Raw genomic sequence first — 17,877 nt, 5'->3', positions numbered from 1 at the left:
CCCGAGTGTATAGACGGGTGCGATGGGTATGCCTGTGAAAATCAGGGATGGTGCTTGCAAGCCCAAGCAATGTCTTCTGTTCTTATGTCCCTTTTCATTCAGTGCTGAATAAACCGATATCTGAAGAAAGCACTGTCCTGCTTTTTGGATGGGATGTAGAACATAAGTAAAGACTCTTTGTTGACACTGAAGTATTACAGCTATACTGGGAGGGGAAGTGGCACCCATTGCTACTGGCTGATATCAATAGCTTGGGGGTTATTTTAATGGAGGATGAAACTACTACTGGCATGAGGTTTTGTGGAGGCAAATCTTCCGTTCTGTTTCTGGAATAGGGAAAAAGCTGGCAGCCAAAATGCAGCCACACACAGGTAAAGGCACATTTACCAAGGAGTAGAAGCTCCTCTAAAAATTTTTTTTGCTCTTAAAAACATGATTGTGTCATAGATTTCAAAAGCATCAAGAATCATTTTATCACCTGTGAATCCCTGGCTGACCTGCTGTGCAGCCCACCCACCCTGCCAGAGCAGTGCCCACCAGAGACCTCCTGGCGCTGCTGGTGCTGCTGTCCACAGGCAGATCTCAGCAGCACGGCAGACGGGGGGCAGACTCCTGGGCACAGATATGCATCCAGCGGATGTGTCCAATCTGCCTGTGTCCATGATGCAGCATCCAGAAATACTTCATGAGTGGTGAAGTTTGTGGTGAAGTTCTTCTCTCATAGGGGCAATGCTTTTGTACTGATCTCCTTCAGAGAGCTGACAACGATGTCTGATAAATTTTGGTTAGACTATCGCTCCTCATTTTTCAACAGCTGGGAGGCAGAAAAGCTCAGGCTGTTGGTTTTTAAAATACTTTTGGTCAGAAAAAGGAAAGTTGAAAAGGGATATTATTATTTTTTTACTAGGTCTAAAAGTATTCATGATGATGATGACCTGCTGACAGCTCAGCTGTAAGTAACAGCTATAGTATGTGTTAGCAAGGTCAAATTTTATGAGGAGCAGCTGAGCGAACTGGGGTTCCCTCTCCCTAGCCTGGAGAAAAGGAGGCCAAGGGGAGACCTTATTGCTCTCTACAAGTACCCGAAAGGAGGTTGTAGCCAGGTAGGTGTTGGTCTCTTCTCCCAAGTAACAAGCAAAAGGACAAGAGGAAATTGTCTCAAGTTGCATCAGGGGAGGTTTAGATTGGATATTAGGAAAAATTTCTTCACTAAAAGCGTTGTCAAGCACTGGAACAGGCTGCCCAGGGAAGTGGTTGAGTCACTATCCCTGAGGGTACTTAAAAGATGCATAGATGAGGCGCTCAGGGACATGGTTTAGCGGTGGACTTGGCCGTGTTAGGTTAGCAGTTGGACTCGATCTTAAGGGTCTTTTCCAACCTACATGATTCTATGATTCCATGTTTACTGAAATTTAAAATTATCTAGGAGATATATCTCACAAGTTTGTTAAAGCCTATGACATCTTTCAGGGAACAGAAAAGTTCTGTTTCTAGCATTTCCTCTTTCTAAAAGTTGTTTCCTCTTTTGGGGAGCTTTGTTCTTTGTCACGAAGGTGGTACCAGGTTAAGTATCCTACTTTCTCCCTACTCCTGACTATCTCATCCCTCCCCCTGACCCAGCATCATGGCACTCTGTTGTATTGTGATGTCTCCTTATCCACTTTCAGTGTCACATTCCGTCACACTAATGGGCTGCTGTGCTACTGCCAAAAATAAGTGCTGTCCTGGCCTTTCCCAAATGCTTACAGATTCAGCTGGGTCTCCAGGACTTTTCATAGCCCTCCAGTTCAGTCCTATCTTTGGTAGCATCAGCATTTCCATAGCAACAAACTGTGATGTCAAAGCAACATGGGATTTTTTTGTGAGAACAGCAGGAAGCAATGAACTCTTCATAAGCAAAGATCCAATTTTCATGCAAATGCCTCTTGTAATGTCATCCACCACCACTGTTTATGGTTCTAATCCTAATTATCTCACTGTTATCTTGCTGTCCCCCATCTGTCACACCCACCTGTTGCATGATCTTTAGCTAGGTAGCGCAGTGCGCACTTCCTTACAGCAATATGCGTGTACTGTTGAGGAGAAAGGTGCACTCTGCTCAAAGCAAAGGGAAACAGTAACAAGACTGTAAGAGATGTAATAGTAGCATTTAAATATAAACATTTTTTTTTTTTCTAAACCAGAACTAGTGCAATTGGTAGATGTCAGCCATCTCCAACCTTTTCCAGTAGTAGATATTTTCCCAGTGGATGGGTAAGTTGTAGTGATGTGGTGATGTGAACTGAGCTTCCTGACAATACTTTCCAGGACCTCTTACAAGCAGGATCTCCAGGGATCTGCAGCCCATAGGGGAATCATGGATTCATTTATTACACTGACAGCTCATATGGAAATGAAGCTAGCCAATGAGCTTTTAAGCCACAAAGGCTGTATGCTAACTGTATCTTAAATAAACCCTTCAGACCACAGATTCTGCCTTACCCTTGTCCATTTGCAGTCCTGCCACTATGCATGTCCTCTAACCCAGAAAGCAGCAATGAGCAGTGGGGGATTTCACTTGTAATAGGATTTGTCCATCTTTATCTGCAGTACTGCATATTCTTTGGACCAAAACACTCATGTGATGGAGACTGCCTTGTGGTATTAAGGATTAAGCCTGTAATTTGTAATAATTTTGATTTGTAGGACAGACTTCCCCCCCTACCGAGGGTGGGAGAAACAACATATTGTAACTTAATGCTGAAAAAAGTGGAATTTATCTACTCAGAGCTGTCATACATGTCATCCATTTTGTGTTTTTTCACTTTAAGTGAAGATATAAGGGTGACTTTATCCACAACAGTGAATGGGGTTTACCCAATTCTAATTTGAGCAATAGTCAATGTACTCCTCCCTGCCCAACCTGAATCAACAAATAAACGAGTTTATGTCCTCTTTAATTACAGGTAAGACACTGGCTCATTGGCAGCAGAAAATGCTTTGTGGTTTCTGCTGCTTTTAATTCTCTAACACTATAAAATAAGTACATACATATAAAACAGAGCCGAGAAGGAAAAATGAACGACTTACTCCCTGGCCCTGCAGAGAAAACAAGTTCACACAAAACCTCCATCTGTATTTACTACATGGGAAGACATAGGCAGGACTCTTACTCATCTATAAATTGGCTTGCAGAATTGCTTCTCCTCCCTCTCACATGCACTGGCTGGTGCCCTGCATCCTCTGGTCTCATGTTGTGACCGTGGGAGTGCTGCGGCACGTTGCAGTCCTGCGTGGAAAAGGGGATGTGTCAGGTGCTCGGTGTCCCAAGGGCAGAAGTGTCTCATACCCTCCGTACTGATCACAGGATGCCAAGAGTCTCTGCAGCTCCCACCTCATCACTGTCTAATGTGCAGCTGAGCTTTTTGCTGTGCTGAGCTGGCTGCTGGCTCGAGCAGCATGCAAGACACCTTCTGCGCACAGTAAGGGATCCTGCACAGTCAAACCTAACACCCTCAGCCTCCGTTCACCTTGGTGCAGCCATTAATCCTGAAGCCTAATGATGGCCACAAATGTAGCAATTATTCAATTAATCATTTTAAAACAAACAAATGCATTTAAAGTCAGTATCATGATAGTTCCTCCCATAATATGGCCATCACTGTGTTTACAATTTGCAAAACGCTAGTGTTACAGTTGCTTATTACAGACATATTGCAGTTTATTTCAGTATTGCCACCATTTTTCAAAAATACTTTATATCTGTTGGAAAGTTTTTCAGCAGTCTGATGACAACAATAATTATTTTAGGACAAATCAAGCAAGCCAAAACAACAAATACTGATACATGTTTTATGACAAAAAATCCTAACAGAATCATAGAATCACAGAATGGTTTGGGTTGGAAGGGACCTTAATCACCTAGTTCCAAACCCCCTGCCTACACCCTCCACTAGACCAGGTTGTTCAAAGCGCCATCCGACCTGGGCCTCAGGCATCCACAGGGATGGGGCATCCACAACTTCTCTGGGCAACCTGTTCCAGTGCCTCACCACCCTCACAGTGAAGATTTTTTTCCTTATATCCAATCTAAATCTATCCTCTTTTAGTTTAAAGCCATTACCCCTTGCCCTTGTAAACAGTCCCTCTCCACCTTTCCTGTAGGCCTCCTTGAGGTACTAGAAGGCTACTATAGGACCTCTCAGGAGCCTTCTCTTCTCTGGGCTGAACAACCCCAACTCTCTCAGCCTGTCTTCATAGGAGAGATATTCCAGCCCTCTGATCATCTTTGTGCTCTCCTCTGGACTTGCTCCAACAGCTCCATGTCCTTCTTATGTAGGAGCCCCAGAGCTGGATGTGGTACTCCAGGTGGGGTCTCACGAGAGCAGAGCAGAGGAGGAGGATCATCTCCCTTGACCTGCTGGTCACGCTTCTTTTGATGCAGCCCAGGACACGGTTGGCTTTCTGGGCTGCAAGAGCACATTGCTGTGTCATGTTGACCTTTTAATCAACCAACACCCCCAAGTCCTTCTCCTCAGGCCTGCTCTTAATTCATTCTCCATTCAGCTTGTGTTTGTGCTTGGGATTGCCCCAACCCATGTGCAGGACCTTGCACTTGGCCTTGTTGAACTTCATGAAGTTCACATGGGCCCATCTCTCAAGCCTGTCAAGGTCCCCTCTGGATGGCAATATAGATAGATATAATATAACAGAATATAGATGATCTAGAATAAGACAAAGTCTGCTAGCTAATTTTTAAATTTTATGGAAAATTGATTGCTATCCCAAGAAACTTTGTAAGGATTCTACTTCCTAGCTGTGATGTGCATAATCTTTCATTTTTATCAACATAACTTGTTTAAATCTGTTGATAAAATTGGTGTTTCCGTGGTCTGAGCACTCACACGCATATTCCTTCATGCTTCTGATCAGTTTTAAACACCTATACCACGGACCCAGTTTAAAAAAATCCATTTCAAACTATATACAGAAGTGAGAGTACATCATAGTACTAGAACAAGACATACATCTTCATCATTGTAAAGGAGGCCAAAACAATGCCACATGCTAATGAATTTGTGTTACCGAATTCCTTAATTACTAATATGGGACTGTATACCCCAAACCTATTATTTCTCCACCCAGACTAGAGCACGTAACTCCTTACAGCAGCAGTAGACAATTATAAATGGGGGCCCAAGAAATTAAAGGCTCAGAGGGCAGAGCTTAAAGAGAGCAAATCTGGGGATCAGTTGAGTTCCTAGTTAAAATTTATCACAATTACTAGGCCCCAGACTGCAGGTCAGGCACATTATGATACTGAAAATATGATGTTTCCTCCAACTGAGCCTGAGTCACTCTGGGCTGTTTTGCAGTCACTCTGGGACATGATGGAAGGAACATTCATTCATCCTCTTCCTAGTCAGGATAGGAGAACCACAGCCCTCTGGGACTAAGGGCAGGGCAAAACACATCCTCAAACTCCTATCTTGTGCTTCTGGAGTACACTGGCAAGATGCTGAAGTTGTCTGCAATGGGGTTCTTCAGCCTGTTTCCAAAGATACCCAGCTGCAGGACTTTCCATTGGCAGCAACCCTCCATGGACTCCAAAGGGGGTTATTAGCCATTGACTGGCCAAAGAGCTTTCACAGGGGCTTGTGTAAGCCCTCAGATCCAGTTCCATGCTCTGTTATCTAATCCTGAAATTTTTCTGAGTTTTTAAAGCCAGTTTTTCATCATCTTTAGGTCTTCTTGACAACAAACTCAAAATATCTGTGGTTTGTTTTTTATAAGTAATAGACCTCTGCAGTACTATTGACCTGTGGGATCCAGAAAAGCCTGCAGCTCTGAAAACTAGTCCAAATGGTGGCAAAAAACCAGGCACACAAAAATGATGAGCCACTTTGGAAAGTTTGGCTTTGTTCTCTTTTTGGAGGAGGGATATAATATCCATGGTATCAGGTAATACAATACATTGTTTTGAGGTGTTTGGGTAGAAGATGCTAGAACCATGAAAGCTTTTAGACTGGAGTTGGGGTTAGAACTTTATAAACACCCTTTTGGATAATGAAACCATTAATTACCCGGAACCAGTCTAGGCTGAGGACAAACTGTGGGATTGCTCTACTGATAGGATTCACTGCACTAGAGCATCTCTCTTTAGAGCAGAAGAAACAGACTCAGAGCAGAGTTTTATCCCAATGTCGCCCTAGAGACACCCTAGAAAAGCTCTGAGAGGAGCCAGCTCTTTGTACTGCACACAAAATACCATGTTGCCTGTAATGCTTCATAGAAGCTAAACCCCAGGAGATCAGCTCAGAAAACCAGTGCCTCCTCAGGGAAAGCAGCCAGGTAGCCTCTCAAGGGATTTAGAAAAAGAAACACCTGTCCGCACTCAAGCAGCCATCATCAAACCCCAAATATCTTCACCTCGCCCGCTATGCAGATCTTCATGTGCAACACTATCAACAGAAGGAGGAAAATCAGTGCCCAAGAAACCCTTTTTTCTCCCTCGGTTTGGCATTTCAGTGCTACCAAGAATATTAGAAAGTTGTTTTTCTTTCTGTCATCACAGCATGATTTCATATGCTTTCACCAGCACACTTAGCTTTATGAACCATGTGCAGAAACACTCTACATTTTGCACTTTCAGTTGAAAAATTTGAGTGAAATATTGACAGTGTTCTGCATCTGTGTCCAGCAACAGGGAAAAGCAAAAAGCTATGGAAGTAACCCAGAGGTATGCAAAATAATCTGCTCCTGCTTTTTGCAACTGCTCTGCAGCGTCATTTTTTGCATAGAGTTTTCTTTGCAACAGTGTTAACAATTGGCCGAGGGCTAGACATTATCTTCAGAGCATTAATCACATTTTGGTTCATATGCAGTGCCTAAAAAGGGGAAGAAATAATCTGCTTATTTGTAATCTTAGTTAAAAAAATGTTGAGATTCAAAATAGCTAAACTTCACAGCAGATCCTCTACAAGAGCCAGCTGTACTTGATCAGTTCTACCTAGTGAACAATCTCCTGTTTGTATTATGCTGTGAGGTATAATATGGGATTATAGCATGACCTGCATCTGGCTGATCAGAAGCTGGTGATTTTGTGACAGGCCACAAATAGTCCTGTCCCCATATACTTGTAGAGATACTGGAATTTAATTAATTTGCTAAGCAAAATTTTATTCACTTAGTGAGTTAGCAAAACCTATTACAGTCATAGGATTTATTGGTTGTAGCATGTAAAGGCTCAAAGCAAAGTTTCAGATCTGAATCTTTGGAAGTCTGGAGAGAAAAAGGGGGAGAAAACATAAATTTGAAAACTAATTCTATCTCTGACACCATCTCCTATCCTATGTAAGAAGAAAGGCCATGTTTACTCTTGCTGGCAGCAGAAAGACAAACTGCAAAGCTACAGGTAAAAGAACAAAGCTGGTAGTGCCCTGGAGGCTACTAGCTAAGGAGGTATCTATAGCTGCCATACGTGTTATATGAAGTTGACCAGGAGAAGCAGGTAGTTAAAACAAATGTGTCTGACATCCTCAAGTATGTGCCATTTGGTGTTACTGGTCCTCTTCTCAGTTTATGCCTAAATGCTTGTGTAATGCAGAACCCGGACACCATTTTTCTATCCTTTCCCTTGGAAATGCTCGCAACTTGAGTGACAGTTGTTCCAGAGAAGCAGCGTAACAAGCACATCTCTCCCTGTCTGTCATGTGCAACAGGAGGGAAACCAAACCAATCTGACTGTGCGGGATGGAACTGACACCTGATTCCTGTGCGGTATCAATCCTGCATCCCCAGTTCCTCTCTGTAAGCTCACAGCCACTAACACAAGTTGTCTTAGTATACAAGTGTAGCAATGCTTCTGTGTCTTGCTTGAGCTGGGGAAAACAACGGCAGCAAGCTGGCAGTAGCCTTGCTGAGTATTTGGCATCCAGTTGGTTCTTCCTGAGATGGTAGGGACCTTCTCAGCCTCCACTCAGGCAATGGGCAGGGAAGAAAACAGGGCAACTGGAGGAGCTGAGCTCCTACATGTAGGATGAAGGTGGAAGATGGTGTGCCTCTCCTCTTGTTCCTAATGCATGAGGGTCCTGTCTTGATGGCACTCCTTGTTTAGGGAGGCAAGGCTCTTCATGAAGCCTCTTCTGAGAAATGTCTCTGGGCATGTGTGAGGGGACAGTTTCTGCTTTGCAGTGAGGAATGAGGTGCCTCAGTCACAGAGAGGTTGATGTGTGATGCCAGAGTGCTTATATAGTGCTCATGAAGCAAGGAAAGTTTAACTGCTTTCGGAGCTGCTTTGTTGTGTTTGGTTAGGTTTCCCTAGAATAAGAGGCACTAGGAGAGGACATACTGTCCTCTGCCTGCAACCCATTTCCAGATGCCAGGATGCCCTGAGGAGGTGAGACATCCAGGAGGACAGATGCTTCCAGAGATGTGGGAGAAAAGAATCTTCCCAGTGACCCAAACTGTTAGCATTCAGAAACTGATCCTGACCTCCTTGCAAGTTATTTCTGTATGTGCTGTGGGGAAGACTTTCCTTGCTCCCTTCCAGCTTTATAATCCCATGAGCCTGTTAATAAAAAGAAGCCACAACACAGGACAGGCAGCTGTTGTGGTGAGACACTGCAAAAAACTTCCCCAAAAGACAATATTTATCCCAGGTAATAAAGTGGCAGTTGTGATTAAGGAGGGGTGCTGTCCTTCTTTTGCAGGGCTATCAGTTTTGGACCTTTCCATTTTTATACTTTTTTCTGGGCTGCACAAGCTGGTGTGATTTGCTATTGTTTGCTTAGAGGGATCGTTTTGCTTTCCACCAGAAATATCAGATGTTGCTAATTCTCTTTTACTGCTAAAGGGATGGCTCTACTGAGGGAAGCCTGATACCAAAGGGTAGCCCTCAGAGTCTCCCATCTCTCTGAGAAGCTTCCTCTGCACACCTGTATGGACACACCATCCTCCTTCCCTGACTGCCTTCCCTCTGCACCCAGAGTCTGTTTTTATGTCCCAAAGATGCTGCCCATAGATAGGATGTTACCCTAAAGATGGGATGTCCTGATAAACTCCCTGGCCTCTCTGCATGAGTAGCACCGGGGTTCACAGGTTTTGGAGTGGGTAGCAGAATAGCTGTTGTAAGACTGATCACGCTGAGCTAGATACAAATGCACACTGGCAATCCAGCCAGAGGATTGAGGCAGAAGACATGATGGCTGTGGATTTGGAGCACCTTTGGGGCATGTATTTGTGTGTGAAAGGCATGAAAGAAAACAGTTATTGACTAAAAAGGGGCTCTGAGCGAGGCCTCCGTCTTCGTGTCAGCCATCTTTATTATGGTAATGCCCACAGGATTTCACTCTTCTGCTGGGAGTGGGGCCAAGTAAGGAACCTCACCGGTCCCTTCTGGAGCAGTTTAGAGATGTCTCGCCTCAGCAATACATCCTTGGCCAATGGCTACTCTACCAAAGCTGGGACAAGCCTGGCTTTCATCCTTTGCTTGTGCCAGGGCTCCCTTAGGGTAAAGACAGTTGCTGCATTTTGGCCACCACCTAAAGGCATGTCTCTGTATGGGTGAGGAATCTGCCAGTCCACATTCGTGTGGCTGGGTGAAGGGAAACCTTTTCTTGTGGCCACTGAACGGGAAGGAAAAATTCAAGGAAAATCTCTTCCATCTGCTTTTGCTCATTCACTGCTTCTGAGCAAGACTTTTTTCTCCTTAGGGCATGAAGGAGGTTGGGCATATTCTCCCCAGAGCCCAACTCCATGTCAAGCACAAGGAAGGTGGCTATTTCCCAATACTGTCTCCCTCTTCACAGCTGAATTCAAGGGCAGATCTACTGATTTTCTTCAGCCACTGAGGATGTGGCAGGCTACCTTGGAGAACAGGCTGGTCTCTGCATGCCCACTAAGACACATGGCCTCAGGCTCAGCTGTCCCTGCTCCAAGCCCCATGGAGCTGCTGCCATCCATGCCTTTCAGACCTTGGACTGAGCAGCTCCAATCAGCAGACTGCAAATGACTCAAATGCTCTTCATCAGCAGATGTTGAATCTTCCCCTTTCACTTTCCAGGAAGGGGGAAGAGACTTTGCTGGGGTGGCAGAGGACAGAAACAAACTGTAAAAAGGAACAGAATATTCTCTGACATTATTCAAATCCTGAGGCTTAATGCCTGCAATCTGCCCTTCCAGGATTTCAGCCCTCTCATGACTGATATTTTAATTTGCATCCAATTACAAGTAAAGTGTGCACCATTTAACTTTCTAAGAGAACTCTGACAAGCTGACATGTGAGATGCTCCTTGTAGCTTAATGATAAACCAGTTGCAGAAAGCTACTGCAACTGCATGTGGTTGTATCATTGCTTCTCAGAGAGGCCAGACTGCTCAACTTTGTGATATGTTCCATGCTGTAAACTGCTTGGGGAGATTTTTGTTTTGATGAAGCAGTGATAGAAGCGGAAAGGAGAGAGTGAGAAGTCCATTTTTTGAAAGGAATATTATGCAAATCTCCCCCCCCCCAACACACACACACTGTGGTGCTGAAGTCCTGAGTGAAAGATTAGTTTTATTACTAATATTCCCTTTTATTAGGATGATGATTAGAGTTATCAACACTTCTACTGAGTATGGTGCAAACATAATAAACTGCCTCTCCCCGCCCCTCAGATTACCGATAATCTAACAACGGTTTGATGTCAGCAAATCTGAAACCATCAAGTGGCTGGGATTTTATCACCCTAGACAGAAAGATACAGATCACTAATCACCCCCGTACACGCTCAAGCCTTTAATTCAGTCCCCTATGCAGTGCCTTCTTTTTCCTTTAAAAAACAGCAATCCAAAGGTCTATGCCATGACCCAGGATCCCGTAGGACCTGGGACTCCTGGGACTCTTGGTAGGGAGCATAGCCTGGGCTGTGAAAGACTTGCAGCAAATGGCATCTTGCAGCCAGGCAGCCTTCATCCCTGGGTGGGTTCATCCCTCTGCCCAGAGTTGTGTGTCTTGCCAGCTGTGTTGGGTTTGCATGGCAAGGTTTTGGTAGCGGGGGGGCTATAGGGGTGGCTTCTGTGAGAAGCTGCTAGAAGCTTCCCCTGTGTCTGATAGAGCCAATGCCAGCCGGCTCCAAGATGGACCCGCCGCTGGCCAAGGCCAAGCCAATCAGTGCCTCTGTGATAACATATTTAAGAAAGCGAAAAACAGCTAGAGAGAGCTTTTTGCAGCCGGAGAGAGGAGTGAGAAGATGTAAGAAATTCTGCAGACACCAAGGTCAGTGCAGAAGGAGGGGGAGGAGGTGCTCCAGGCGCCGGAGCAAGATTCCCCTGCAGCCTGTGGTGAAGACCATGGTGAAGCAGGCTGTTCCCCTGCAGCCCATGGAGGAAGGATGAAGGGGGTGTAGCGATTCCACCTGCAGCCCGTGGGGGACCCCACACCAGAGCAGGTGGAGGCACCTGAAGGAAGCTGTGGCCCCGTGGGAACCCCATGCTGGAGCAAGCTCCTGGCAGGGCCTGTGGCCCCGTGGAGAGAGGAGCCCATGCCAGAGCAGGTTTGCTGGCAGGACTTGTGACCCTGTGGGGGACCCACGCTGGAGCAGTTTGCTCCTGAAGGTCTGCACCCCGTGGAGGAGACTCACATTGGAGAAGGCCGTGAAGGACTGTCTTCCGTGAGGATGGACCCCACGCTGGAGCAGGAGAATGATGAGAGGAGTCCTCCCCCTGAGGATGAAGAAGTGGCAGAAACACCGTGTGATGAACTGACTGTAACCCCCATTCCCCATCCCCCTGTGCCGCTGGAGGGGGCGGAGGTTGAAGCCGGGAGTGAAGTTGAGCCCGGGAAGATGGGAGGGGTGGGGGGAGGTGTTTTAAGATTTGGATTTATTTCTCATTCCTCTACTCTGTTTTGCTTGGTAATAAATTAGATGAATTCCCTCTCTAAGTTCAGTCTGTTTTGCTCATGATGATAATTAGTGAGTGATCTCTCCCTGTCCTTATCTCGACCCACAAGCTTTTCATTGCACTTTTTCTCCCCTGTCTAGAGAAGGAGGGGAGTGATAGAGCAGGTCTGGTGGGCATCTGGCCCGCAGCCAGTGTCAGCCCACCACACCAGCCCAGCCTTTTTAAAGCCTTTACTAAACAAATTCCGAAGGGATACTGCCAGGACACCACATTCACCACTGTTAAGATTTTATTTTTTTTTAAATTACTTTACTTCTATTGTTTTAAGGGTATTTTCTATTTATGCTATTATTTTTGCTAAAAGTGGTGACACCCATAGAATAATAGAATAATATTGGTTGGAAAAGACCTTTAAGATCATCAAATTCAACCGTTAAGGTAGCACTCCCAAGTTCACTACCAAACCACGTCCCTAAGCACCACATCTCCGCGTCTTTTAAATACCTCCAGTGATGGTGACTCAACCACTGCCCTAGGTAGCCTGTTCCAGTGCTTGACAAGCATGGAGGGATGCATCTGTAAAGATATATAATTCACTTCTGGCTAAGGCTAAGACAATATTCTCTTTCCTTATCTCAGACAGCAGTTGAATTAATGGTGATGTCAGTCAATGGACTCTAGACTTTTTGATTCTTCCCCAGCTCAGTCACTAGCTCCAGGAAGGACATGGGGTTCAAATTGGTCATGTGGCCAACAGCTTCTCCAGATTTTTAGTGTGTTATGCTGCTATGATTCATTTCCACACGCAGCCAATTTCCCAGTCCTCTGACAAACCATCCCACAAGGCCTTAGTTCTTTCCCTGCCTTAGATAATCCAAATTTTAGCCTCTGAGGAGCTGGTAGCCCCAAATTCTGGGGCAAATGCTAATTAAACAGCTGCATTTCAGTCACTCGGGGCTAATAACAAAAGGCAATAGCTGTGTGAGAATTCTTCCCATCTCAGTGCTGAAGTTGTGGAGCAGAGCAAAACTTTGTGCATCCTCCATTCCCTCCCCCGTGCAGGTGGCTTGCATAGTGCACAGCATCACATGGGCCTTGTTTTTTGACTGTGCTGGAGCACAATGAGCAAGGAGGACTGAAGCTGCCTTTCTGACAAGCCAGAAAAGGTCCATCATCCTCAATTGACTCTATCCCCCTCCTTAAAGGTCAGCTCCCCATCAAAAAAAAAAAAAAAAAAAAAAAAAAGAGCCAAATCTGATGGTGCATTTTCAGAGTCTTCTGGAGATTCTTTTCTCTCCACTTTTAACAAAGGTGATGTGCTCCTTTGGGTGATGGGGAAGGCTTTAATGGTTGATAAAAGAAGGCCTGAAATCTTGTCTTTTTTTGAAAAGAGAAATTAAGTATTTTTTCCTCAGCTTGTTTTTTTTTCATTACAGATAAAGCCAAATACCACCTGGCTTTTCCTCTGAAGTGGCACAGAAATGGGTGAGCTAATACCATTATAACATCACAGATGCTGAGAGAATTCATTTGAAGGGGACTGATGAGGAAAAGGGACCCACTTAAAACCATGTTTGCTTTTGACAACACTTAATCAATTCAGATTTTCAACAAAGAGCTGGGAGAAAAGACTCTGACAAGAGTTCACAAGCCCTCCGGGACAATAGGGAATCTCCCACCACTCTTGCTTCACCTGCGGCTCCACGTGCCTTGGTTACTTTGTCATTTTGTTTGGGTTCTGCAGCTGGAGCACTCAACCTTGCGTGGGGTCACACTGCAAAGTAGTGGTGGAGCCAGGACCCGAGTCCAGAACCCAGCAGCCCTGACAAAAAGAGGCAGGGAAACTGTTTTCTTCTCTTGCTAAAGGAGTTTACCCCACCCATCCTGTGCTCCCTAGTCTCTGATCAAGGACTAAAGTTCAAATTTGATGGAGATTACAAACAAGGAATCATTTTCAGTGAGAGCACAGGCAACTTAACTTCTGATGAGCTGAGGTTTCCTGACCATGCAATGCTTTGCCAAGCAATTCCTTTCCCTGAGCTCTTATTGTGCTTCTATTTGCTATACCAGCTGCTAGAAAATATTGTGTAATGGCATCTCTTTTGCATATTATTATTCTGTTTTTAATTTAAAGCAGCAGAGAAGCCGAGGCAGATCAGGAGATTGGAAAGGAACCACAGGGAAAAGCATCTGTTTGCTGCAGTGCAAATGGTGCAGCATTGATCCTGACCTGTTACAGGGCTGACCCCAGGCTTTTGCAGAATGCTACTGATCATGTCTGCTGGTCTTCTTCTGTCAACCTGTCAATATAAAGGGCAGAAAGGAAATCTAACCAGTCCTAATTACTTTTTCCTAGGCCATAGTTCTATACACACACCTTTTCTATGCCTGCAGGTAATCATTGCTTATGTGGAAAGAATTAAGTGTGGCTGGCCTGTATCTCTTAACTTTTTTCCCCAAGTGGTGTGGCAGAGTACTTGGAGTATCAGGCAAAGCCTCCTGCAGCTCTTCATCTCAATTACATTACTGCAGTCTCCATGTGCAGCCGTCTGCTGCTGTGGATCGACCAGTATGTGGCAAAGAATGTGAGTCTATTTCTTCATTCCTTTATACGTTGTGAACTAGTGCTTTAATCTTTGTGCAACACAAAGTCCTGCAGCTGCGGACTTGGTGGCCCTTTGCATATAAGCAGCAGCATGCATTGCAAGGACACAAAGCACTGGGGCTCCCCATGAAGCCAAGGACTAGTGTTTTCTTCCCATAGGGAGCATCCCCCTATGTGGAGCCTTTGCTTTCATCTGGAGCAATTTGCTCCTCCCTGAAAAGCACTTGCCCCCTCTATGTCAATCCATGCCCTTCAGCCTGCAGTGCCCTTTCTGCTCATGAGGAGATCTCCATACTGCATGAGGGGCTATATACCTGGGCATGAAGCAGCTCTTTTTTGCTACCCAGGGAAATGGGACATGGGAAAGCAAAGTTCATGCAGAGTCCTGAATCACTGGTATGTTCCCGTAGTCCACAGAGGGAATAAAAGGAAACTGAGGAGAAACCCTGGCAGACAAATGACAAAAAGCTACAGCAAGTCTGAAACTCCCTAAAAGAAGTGGAAGAGACCTGAAGAAAATTCCACCACTGGTCCCCTGGGTATCTGCAAGCAACAGGAGACAGAAACTGGGGAGAGGTTTCATTCCTGAGAAGATCTGAGCCACTCAGTGAACCTAGCACTTGGTAAACTCAGACAGAAAAGGCAAGCTCCAGGTTTGCATTACACAACAACAATCAGTGCTGGTGCAGCATAAAAACAAAGCAGTGTTTCACCTGAGGGTTAGGATATCCATGCAGCTGATTGCTATGCCCCAGAAAAGCACTGGGAGAGCATGAGCAAAGGCCCCAGGACAGTATGGAAAACAGTCACAGCAGCTCATCAATTGCTCATCAAAAACTTAAATTACTTGTAACTGAAATAATGCAGTGAGGAGAGAAGTGAATGCAGCAAAGTGGATGGGAAGGTAAGGAAGAGCCTGAGGCCATCACCAGCTGGCCTCCCTCATGGTCTGCCAAGTCTGCTTGGAGGTGAGGGTTAAACCTTGGAGTTACTGTGGAACTGGAGATTGCTTTCAGGCAGAGACATCTGAAGCTGCCAGTCTCAGCAGAGCCCTGGTGAAGCTAAAGGAGTGCATTGGGTTTGCGTGGCAAGGTTTTGGTAGCAGGGGGGTTCAGCAGTGGCTTCTGCAAGAAGCTGATAGAAGCTTCCCCTGTGTCTGATAGAGCCAATGCTAGCTGGCTCCAAGATGGACCTGCTGCTGGCCAAGGCCGAACCTATCAGCAATGGTGGTAGCGCCTCTGCGCTAACATTTTTAAGAAGTGTGGAGGGGAAACCCCCATACCAAAACAGGAACGATTTTCACCCAGAGAGAGGAGTGAGAATATGTGAGAGAAACAACTCTGCAGACACCCAGGTCAGTGAAGAAGGAGCGGGAGGAGGTCCTCCAGGTGCCGGAGCAGAGATTCCCCTGCAGCCCATGGAGAAGACCATGGTGCGTCAGTCCGTCCCCCTGCAGCCCATGGAGGATGATGGTGGAGCGGATATCCACCCGCAGCCCGTGGAGGACCCCATGCCAGAGCAGGTGGATGCCTGAAGGAGGCTGTGACCCCGTAGGAAGCCCACGCTGGAGCAAGCTCCTGGCAGAAACTGTGGCCCCATGGAGAGAGGAGCCCACACTGAATCAGGTTTGCTGGCAGGACCTGTGGCCCTGTGAGGGACCCATGCTGGAGCAATCTGTTCCTGAAGGACTGCACCCCATGGAAGGGACTCACACTGGAGCAGTTCGTGAAGAACTGCAGCCCATCGGAAGGACTCACATTGGAGAAGTTCATGGAGGACTGTCTCCTGTGGGAGGGACCCCACACTGGAGCTGGGGAAGAGTGTGAGGAGTCCTCCCCCTGAGGAGGAAGAAGCGGCAGAGAAAACGTGTGATCAACTGACCACAACCCCCATTCCCTGCCTCCTGTGCCACTGGAGGGAGGAGGGAAAGAAATCAGGAGTGAAGTTGAGCCCAGGAAGAAGTGAGGGGTGGGGGGGAAGAAGATGTTTTTAAGATTTAGTTTTATTTCTTATTATCCTACTCTGATATGATTGGTAATAAATTAAATTAATTTTCCCAAGTTGAGTCTGTTTTGCCTACAGCAGTAATTGGTGAGTGATCTCTCCCTGTCCTTATCTTGACCCACAAGCCTTTCGTTATATTTTCTCTCCTGTTCAGCTGAGGAGGGGGAGTGATAGAGCAGCTTTGGTGGGCATCTGGCCTCCAGCCAGGGTCAACCCACCATAAGGAGTCAGTGGAAACACCTTCCAAGATGGGCTGTTCCAGGAGCCCACTTGTGTGCAGCAGATACCTCCGGCAAGATTAGAGGCTCTGAGGCCAGTCTAAAACATGCAGGGGCCTTCTGATGATAAAACAGCATCTGTGGATGCAGCTGACACTTGAACTCAAAACAAAAAGTAGTTTGCTGCTTCTGGTAAACACTGTCCCTATAGGAAAAATGCAGTTTCATCCTCCTACCTGGCTGAATGATCTATCTAAAGCAATCCAGCTTTTGTGAACTGTCCCTAACCAATATAGAACTAGCATGGGCCTCCAGTGCCCAGTCCTTCTCCTATAGAGTATCTCATTTTTGACCAACGGACCAAATCCTGCTGTGGATTCAGCTTTGGGGCTTCCTCCTCCTCAGAGGCCTGGTGCCCTCATAAACCACCCTGGGCTTCGCTCCTGTGTCCTGTGCTTTACAGTGTGAGTCTGACACTCACTGGTTGCTTTACAGCCCTCTATCCACTCCAGTAATACAGCTTTGCTGCAAGCCAGCAGCACCCTCCTCCAGCCAAGCTAAGAGAGGATGCAGAAACCAGTCCTCTGGCACCAGTTTATAATACCCACATTACAGCTGGTTTTAAGTCCCAAGTGTGCACAGGGCTGTAGCACCCTCACTGACAGGGTACAGCCCCACAGCATCTGAGCTGGGTGAGGGGCACAGAGCTGGTAATGGCAACAGGTCCCACCAACGATCTCGTAACAATCAAGTAGAAGTAAGGATGCAAGTCAGGTCTGAGGTCAAGCCAGGAAATCCAAACGCCCCAGGAAGAGGTGTGGGAGCAGGTATGCCTACAACATATGTCAGGCCATGACTGAAGGGCCAGGTATGAACTTCAACGGGGCAACTGGACCTATGGGTAGAGGTTGTGAGAGGGGGTCCCAGGTGAGGCTGGTTGGGTTAATTAAGGCCTATGGACATCCTCAGGGCCCTGACAGTGCTGCAAATGAGCAGTTGTAAAAGTTGTGAATGACTCTTGGGTACAGTGAGAGCATCCAAGTTACCTTGCTTCCTCTCCTGTGCCTGGCAGTGGGGAATCACAGACACCTGAAGAGCCTAAGAACAGAGCAAGCCCAGACTCCAACTTCTGAGGGTTTTCACAGCCTCCACCCATGTATGATTTAGGCACTACCTGAGCCAAGTA

This window comes from Balearica regulorum, chromosome 5, assembly GCF_011004875.1.
Source record: "Balearica regulorum gibbericeps isolate bBalReg1 chromosome 5, bBalReg1.pri, whole genome shotgun sequence".
Classification (NCBI taxonomy): Eukaryota; Metazoa; Chordata; class Aves; order Gruiformes; family Gruidae; genus Balearica; species Balearica regulorum.
The sequence above is the reverse complement of the archived record's forward strand: the minus strand, read 5'-3'. Positions refer to the sequence as shown.